This window comes from Pithys albifrons, chromosome 5 (genome assembly GCF_047495875.1).
Source record: "Pithys albifrons albifrons isolate INPA30051 chromosome 5, PitAlb_v1, whole genome shotgun sequence".
In the NCBI taxonomy this organism is placed as follows: Eukaryota; Metazoa; Chordata; class Aves; order Passeriformes; family Thamnophilidae; genus Pithys; species Pithys albifrons.
In genome coordinates this window covers 31,204,072-31,213,317 of record NC_092462.1, presented here as the reverse complement: position 1 = coordinate 31,213,317, position 9,246 = coordinate 31,204,072, and positions in this window count along the sequence as shown.

Below are 9,246 nucleotides of genomic sequence, written 5' to 3'. Positions count from 1 at the left end.
TTAATGGCAGCAGCAAAGAATCAGTTCTCTGACTTTTAGTCAGTTCTCTGAGTTGAAGTCTTAGAAATTTACTTCTGTGCTTGGTATGACAGAAATTGGGTAAAAACAGGCAAAAAAAAAGTTGGATGACAAATGAATGGCCATTCCCATCTGAAGATGATCCAAGAATTTTGATGCTTAGAGGGAAATCTGCATTTCTCTTGATACTGAGTAAGGATCTGTAAGTATGCTTTGATTGCAGGGCTAGCAAAATGTAATTGCTTCTGTAAACACTTTTTCACATACATTTTTCCTATGCTTCCTTATCTTAAAAAATTAATCAGGAGTCATGAAGTATTGTAATCTCATCTAGGATACATCAGAAACTTGAAAAATACCAGCATAAGCATTCATAAATTTTGTTGGAAATAACCTAGAGAGGTTTCACAGCAAAATAAGCAAATTGAGCCAAGAGAATTTTGTCTTTAATTAGTATGTATTCTCCCAATTGCTGTAAAGCAGTGCTCAGATATTTTTAAAGATGTAGGTCAAACTTGGCAAGGTGTATTAGTTTTGGATGGGAACTGTGGAGTTTGTAGATGTGGACTGTATTTTTTTCTCAAAATGTTCTCATGAAAATCTTTCAAATATTAAGGAATTTGCAGGATCAGCCCTTAGGTGTTATTGCCTTCCTATTGCTGCGTGTATTGAATCTATGTAATATAGGCTTTGTAGTGTTTAGTTGTGTACTGTTAAGTCAACAAAATGTTAACTTCCTTCAGGGGCATGTTACCACCAGGGTTTTGTTAACCTTTCGGGTTTTTGTTCTGAATATAGAGTACAGAAGCCCCAAACTTGTATCTAAAGCATGGATTTATTGGGGCACTTGCCTGCAAATTAGATCTCGGCAAAACAAACAACTGAGCTAAATGTCTGTCTCCAGGTAAGGAAGATTGAAATCACTGACAAGAAAACTACAGTTGAAAGTTCTTGGGAAAGCCGTATTGTGCTGAGGTTTTTTTCTTTCCTCAAAATCCCACACCTTACCTGGTGCTGGAGAAGTGCAGATAACGTGTGAAACACTCATTTCTGTCAATATATTTTTTTGCAGCCTCTGCTTCACTTTTTAAGGAGAACATGTCCTTGCAAGACATGTCACCTTTATTCTTTCTGTCGCAGTAATAGCTCTTGGATGATGCAAAGGTCTTTTTCTCCAACTCACAGAAGGGATGAAGGGAAGGGTTAATCTCTTCTGAGCAAAGAAAAGATGAAGGGTTAAGCCCTTCTGAGCAAGGGAGAGTCAATGCAGCATCACTATGAATGATGCGTGTCACAGGGTACACCTAGAAAAAATAAGACTTTCTAGAGACCAGATAAGAAAAGAACTGTAATTAACTGAACCTCTCAGGAAGGTAAAAAGGAGAGTGGAAAAACTAAGATTAGAAGAGGCTGGAGTTAAAACATCTGAGAGGAAATACTTGAAAATTTGCTACATTTGCCAGTGGGGCTGGAGTAGAGGAGGCATTTCTGGATTAGATGCACCTGGATGGGTGTAAATGGTAGAATGGAAGAATAGTGTGTTAATGTAGGTGCAGCCAATGGTGAAAATGAAAACAGGGGCACCCTGATGCAAATAAATCTTTTGACAACAATCTATAAATGTATTTCTGAGAAGTGCAGGTATTGTGTGTATCTGGTGTATTGCATGTTCTGGTGCCCTCATGCTTTGATACTTGAGATACCATAGAAAATTCAGAGGCACATAAAGAATTACAGAGCAGTGTAGAATGATGAGTCTGGAGGGGTTTGCAGCTGCACTGGGATTTTTACTGAGGAAGTGTTTGCAAGCACAATTCTAAACTCATTTAGAATTAAGAGTAACATGTGAAAAGGGAAGCTAAAGTTTGCATGACAAGTATCTTAAAAAGATAGCCTAATTTTTTTTTACAGCTGATTGAATGTAGGAATTACCTTACAACTCTTGAGTTTGTTTCTTTCTGACAGGTAAATGGTGAGCTGAGGAATGAGATGTGAGTTTTAGCCACAGAATGTCATGCTGACAGGATGCATTGCTGTTGGGAGATTATTGTGATAAGTAAGAATGTAGCTTGTGCAATCAGAAAAACTTTTGTGCTGCATCCAGTACTGTTGGGATTTTTTTTAACTGGTAAAAGACACTATGAATCATAACATGACTTAACAACTTCCAAGTAAAGCCCCTTGACAAGCAAACTTCCTGCATTGACAACTAGAGATCTGTTCTCAATAAAGGAGCTATATAGGTTATGAATTAAAAAATTCCATACAAAAATTTGAGCATGGCTTCAGCTGCCAGAGAAGTCAAGTTTCTAAAGTATATTCTTTCCTGCTTCTTCAATTTCTTCCCATGCTACGTGGTAATGAGTATGCTTCTTTTAGAGAAAGCTTGGCAATGTAAACACAGAATCTATTAAATCTGCTAATGACTTTGTTTCCATTTTGGAACTGAAAATTTCAGTGAAGGAGTTCTATTATTCTGTATTGCTCTAAATCCATGTTTAACAGGGAACTCTAACTACCAACTCAGCCATGGTAGCTAAATGAAATTATAGCTAAAATGCCTTTCTGCTAATTTAAATTAATGTAGTGAAATGCAGTTTCTTTCTCTTCATGAGCAAACCTGTTGTTTTTTTTTTGTTTTTTTGTTTTTTTTTTAATTTGTAGTTGGAGTTGTAAATGTCTGTAATTATGTAAGAAGAAAGAAAACTGCTTCTGGTGTTTCTCTGGTTTTAGTGGTGTTGGTACATTCAGTTGCCCAGGTTCATGGTGCAGTTTTTCTTTAGCCATTAAAATGGAATGACTGTGCTTAAAATGGCCCAGTGTGTTTCAAACTTTCACACACTGAAAAAATGGTCCACCCACTTTCTGTCACATAATCCTGTGGCAGTGCGTTTTTTAGTGTATTCTCCCAGGTTTCAATTTCTCCTTCATTTTTGTTTTTAGGCAACTTTAATGGTAAGAAATTGGAAGCTATCTCTAGCCTGTATTTCCAGCCTGATTAATTATGATCTGGTAACTCCTTTCTTTTCATCCTTTCCCCCAAACTTTTCCTGGCCTTCTTCCATCAACAACATCCCTGAGAGGCCTGTGAGATCCTCAGCTATTCTGGAGAGCTTCACATTGTCCAGGTGCAGTGAGCAGTGTGCAGTGCTATGGATTGCTCTTTCAGGTCCCCATGTGGTGCAGCCTTGCTGCATCAAACAGTGACAGAACTATGCAGTGGGAGTGTTTTGTGGTGGGAAGTTGATCTTGGAGACAGGAAAAATACTGACTGAATATCCTGTTGTTGACAGGTAACTGTTCTGCCTCCATCTTCCCAGTTTGTCTCAGGGTACCTGATTCTTCTTGAGTAATCCTATGATAGAGCACACTGTGTATAAAATGCACCAGTGTTTGTTAGCAACACCTCACACTGGTTTTAGTAACAAAATTGGACAACAGTTTTCACATTCTTGGCAGAAAAAAGGTAAGCATTAAAGCCTGAGATTGAATGAGACACACAGGAAGGAAACTTAAACCAAAGTGAGGAAGATGTTTAAGTAAATCATGTCTGTGGACTTTTTCCTCTTTAACCTCCTATTCAGCTCAGCAATGTGCTCAGTAATGGTTGCTTAGCCTCAGTTTACCACTAGGAAAAGTTCAGATCGACCCAGTTGACTGTCCTGGGAAATGCTTTGTATTGCTGAAGCTGAGCAAGGGAAATTCTGGTGTAGGAATGCCAGAATCTCTGCAAGTGAGAAGGTATCCTCATGATGAGAAAGTGTTGAGTTTGTTTCACAATTTCTTAGTTTCTTAAACTCCATAAATAGTTGTTGTGAATTGTTTAGGAAACAGGTCTAGTATTGCTGGTAATACAGATTTTCAAATTATGGTCAGAACATCTAAGTTGTACCCATAGAGAAATACTTTAAAAAAATCACATACAAAAAGCCATTTAAGTAATGGTCACAATTAGCAAATGGGAGGACTTTCTACTCAGAATATTGCATCTCCATACACATTTTCCAAATAGAAGAGAAAAACCTAAATGTTCTGTTCAAAGCAAAGGGTGGTGAGGTGTGTTTATAAAATGAATAGCCAGAGCATAAATGTCTGTGTGCTGTTGTGTAAATGTATGACTTACACCCTGCTTATGCTGAGGCAGTTAATTTGAAACAACTGATGATAACTGATAGCTGTGTGAAGGGGCATGTATGTTGGGTGTGAAAAACAAAACTGGTGATTATGTGTGGGACACACCTCACAGTTAACCACTAGGAGCCAGCATGTTTTACAATAACACAGCTGTTGTCATTCTCAGGGCAATAGTTTTCACACAGTATTTTCCTAGCTTTATAACACATCAGTTCACACTTTTTTTTAACATGGTGCTTTTCTGTGGTGTAGACAGGGTCAAAATAGTACGTGGTTGAATCTAGAAATGTTCCTGTATGGAGAATACACTTTGCCGAGAACAGTAAACCTCATCCTCTTTCATTTTCTCTCTCCCATGTTTTTTGTTCAAAGCTTTTCCTGTGTATTCTCACATGCAGTTGATGTAAAGTCATTTCTCCATAGAAGGGAAACAGAATCAGTATTAAGCAAGGAGAGACTTTACCTTGGTAAAATTACTAAGTCTTAGCCTCACTTTTGGGTTTTAAGCAGATATAAAGTAGATAGTCATCAAAGCGCCTTTCAAAAATGCATTTGACTTCTCAGCTTTTTATATTAATTTCCAGTGTTTTCAGTTTTCTTTAGGCTGCTCTAATTTCCCCTGTGCTGAGGCTGATCAGGACACCAGCACAGCATAGTGAAATTCTGCTTTCCTCTGTCCTGCACATACCATGTCCTTCCTTTTTCTCAGCCTGCCTCTTCCAGTGGGGAGGGAGGTGATGGGCAGAAACCCAGGCGCAACACTTGTCTTCCCAACTCCAAGCTCTGTTCCTTCTTCCAGTTATACACAAGCCTCTTTGTTTCCTATTTGCTTATGAGCAGAATAAAATAATCTTATTTCCCTCCTGTGCACCAGAGACCATCAGAGAAGTGAGTGTGTTACAGGGAAAGAAGTGTTTCTTTTTCTTCCCTTGATGCTGAGAGGTGAGAAAGGGATCACCTGCTGGATACATTGGAGCTGTGTTTATAGGGTCATGTCTTCTAAAAGTCACTGTGGAGTTTGTAGAAACACAGACTCTAAAACTGTTTCGCTGAAACTTTGTTATTTCTCCTATCTGAAAGCATCACAATAAAAATAATGGTTGTGGTCAATAATTTGCCACAATGAGCTCTGAGTGTGGAGTTACATTTTTTCATTTTTCACATGCTTTCCTCCAGAGTTCCATATTTTTTATTTCTTCTACATTTGAAATGAGACTGTGCATCATCACTGATTCACTCCATTGGATTTCTAAATTTTGTTTGGAGAGATCAATGCCGTTTAGGGAAAAGAAATTCTACAGCTGAATATAAAATGTAGTTGCTTTCCTCACTGTCTCCCTGCAGTGATCACTGTCCCTAACAAAGGTAGAGCCTGCACTGTAACTAAGCATAGCACCATGGGATCCTGCCCCTATGGCTATAGTTGAGTAAGTAGTATGACCAGTTAAGTGACTTGCCAAGCTTCTTTCTTACAAATTGCACTATCTCTGGTGGATGCTAGGATGGTTTTGCATCTGCACCACTGGTCCAAGATGTTAGTGTTGAAACGTTTTTGCTATTAAAAAAACCATAATGTTTCCTACAGGGCTCAAGGTGGGTAACTCTGTCAGCCCTGGGAGCCATGTCCTCACAGGTACAGAGGTAGATCCAGCCTATGCTGCTCCATACATATCCCACCTCTTGCCACCCTTTCCTAGGAACTAGTGGCAGTGACAGCAGCTTTAGCAGGGTTGTGTCAACTATTTGGAAATGTGCCCTGCTCTTCAGGCTGCTGCCTGATCATCCATTCCCTGCCTCCTCTGGGAAAGGAGCAGGATGAAATGAAAGGTGCTAGATTCAGCCAGGCCAACACAGCCCTGTGCTGCTCAACTTGATTAGGACAGTGTAAGCTCCTTGCAGAGTATACCATGTACCTGATGGTGACAGTCTGTGGCCTCCAGATTCCTTAAGCACTGCTGATGGGTACTGTGTTGGACTTGTTCCTTCTTCTGGAGCAGCTTTTCTTCTGGACTCCAGGACTGAAATTCTGGAGGATGTGACTTCTGGCTCCAATGAAACTCCAGGACACAACTGGCCAAAGCTGATGTCTAAGAGCTACTACTCAAAGCACAGCCCAATCTCCCTTGTCATTAAAACTGTGAGATCTTTACGCCAAACCTAGTGTGCTCCACAGCTGAACCATCTACTTTGCATGCTGGGCATTAAGTTCAAGAAAATCAAATATATGCACATTCCTGAGGAAATAACTTTTGGGAAGCTAAGTTTGCAGTTCCTATTTCACATTTAAAGTGAGACAGCAATGTTGTGAGTTGTGGTCTGTGTGTGTGGCTATCCTTGTTGTTGTATCCCATAATGGGAGGAGGAGAGGAAGTGTTGCTTGTATTTGCTCTGCTCTGAAGTTTTCTTTGCCTTGCCAAAATCTCTTCATTGGCCTTTTCTTCATATCTGGCTCATTGAAGCCATGCATTTGTTTTCCATTAGTTGCCTCAGTTAATGGATGCGTTTCTTTATTTTTAAATATTGTGTTTTAATTGAAGACACCCCACACATTCAAAGGTCTGAGAAACTGTTGGGACATTATTTGCTGTCTTTGCCTCATGCTCTTCTTTTCACTCATTTTCCTTCTTTTTTTCTTTCATTCCTTTTTATTGAGCCAGTTTGGCTCATACACACCCCAAGTTTAATGTGTTTTCATATGCACACAGAAAATCCCAGTGTAAGCCCAAGTCTGCCATGTACTCTGCCCAGGTGATCTGTGTGCTGGACACAGGACACTGGAGGTACAGGGACAAGGTGGTATCAAGAGCAAAGTGTGGTTAAGAAGCAGCATTAGCATTTTCTAAATACCTGTCTTGGCTGGTTGATTGATTCTACATTTTCCACATGTGTTCTAGGCTTTTTCTCCTTTGACAGAAGGAACTAGAAATAATAAAAAGAAAGTGCACAAGAGAATGAATAAATGAATATTGAGAAGTAATGCTGAAGTGAAATTTTTCATGTGCTTTTTGTGTCTTATAAACCCACCACAGAAGTAGGGCCATAGGATCAAGCCTTCCAAATTTCATACTATAAAGCTTCCTCTATCAAGCCCTTCATTTTTCCTCTTTTCCCCTTAGGAAAGATTTAAGCCAACAGATAACTTGCCTCATAGACCAAGGGTAAATAAATCCACCCAACATACACTAGTGGGGAAACTAAAAAGTTACATTGTCCTTATGGCTGTGTTTTCTGAAATTTCATTTCTCTGCCAGTACTTCTGGTCATAAGCCTCTTGCAGTAAATTTTGCAGTCATATTTGTGCCTTGAGTCTGTACTAGTCATAACAGGGGAGCTGATTTCTACTATACTGAGTGGTTTCATTTTTCAAGGTATAATCAATTACAATCAGTTAATTGAGGTGAGGCAGAGAGGGTAAGCTGGGCATGCTGGCATGAAGTGTTTTAATTAATTTTAAAATGTTCTAACTGCATTAATGTACTGCTTCTTTCTTTCACGTCCTTCCCCACCTCAGAAAGTGATGAATTGAGGGATCCATATTTGTTCTGTCTAAACACTTGTTTAAAATGCCAGTTTGAACAATTTTCTCATTTTTGTACCTTTGTCATTTCTCCATTTTTTCAAAGAGGGAAAAACAGCCCAAGATTTTTGTCTTTCTAACAGAGAGGTCAAATAACATGAAGTGGTTTCAGAACTAGGGCATACAAAATCTCCTCGCATTGAACAACTGCTTTGGATGTAGGTTTTGAAGAGGGAATTGCATCTCCCAGTGCTCTGGTGAGGATTTTTAGTATATTAATTGATGGGCAGAGGGAAAGGCAGGCATGAGTTCACAGAGAGGTAATTTAGTAGGAAAGCAAAGTCTTCCCAAGAGAGAATTTTAACATTCTTTGTCCTTCCCTTGAAGATACTTATTTTCCCAATGACCTTCACCTCTTGGAGAGTTGCTCACCTATTACCTGTAACAACTTGATGTCTTTGGACATCCCATGTTGCTCTCTGTGACTCAAGCACCTGGGAGGACTGGCTGCAATCCTTGGATCATTGCCCCTGTACCTGCCTGGCCTCCATGCCCTGGCCAGAGGCAGCTCTTGCCAGGAGCCTCCCTATGTCCCAGCCCATTGCAATTCACTGCCCAGTTTATTAATGCAAATTGAGGCAGCTGAGGTTAACTCAAGGGAACAGATAAAATGCTGGCCTGCAACCCATGTAGAGGAGCAGCAGAAAACTGTGAGAAGCAAGTCATCCACTGCTGCTGTGAGGGTTAGGCATCCTCTCTGAACACTTTTTTTCTGCCCCATTTTAATCTCCTGAGTGCTCAGGTCACTGCCCTTGTATTCATTGAGAGGAGTTTCAATACATTTCCCCATTCTCAACTTTTCCACTTTATAGTTTATTCCTTGTTTCACAATTAACTGTGTTTGAAGTTGGACATGGAGACATGTATGAGTGGAAAACCAAAGGAAAGGTCCCAGACTGTGCTGTTACTATTAATGGCAGGGCTAGCAGCCAGTGAGTTCACTTGGTTATGCCAAACCCAGATTAAATGGTACAAACTCTGAAACTTTGGTATTATTTTCTAAAGAAATTATTCAAAGTCTGTTTTCTAGTGGGGATACAAGACAGCATTTTGAGGAAAAAAAATAACATTCTTTAGATGTGAGCAAACAAGGATCATCTGCCAAATACATGCTACACATATCCGAGGAAATGTAGGCAGAAAAGGTTCATTTTGGAACTTAGTGGATGAAATCCTGTCCCATTAGAGTAAATGGGAGATTTGCCATTGACTTCAGTCAGGCCAGGATTTCACTCAATACTTATTACATATGTTTTTATATGTTATGGTAATTCATGAATGTACTAAAAGAGTCCTGTAGAGAATATATGAGGATTGTTCTTCCCTGCCTTGGGGGGAGCAGTCTTCATTTATATTGGGGTCCTTGGAAAGAAATATGGATAGGAGAGTCTTTACTACATTAAAAATACATACTTTATCTCTCTTTTGTATAGTGCATCAACAGCAACTTTGCACAGAGTTAGCTGAGAAAGGAACACACATGGGAAGAAAATGTTTGAAACCAGATCTGAAGGAGA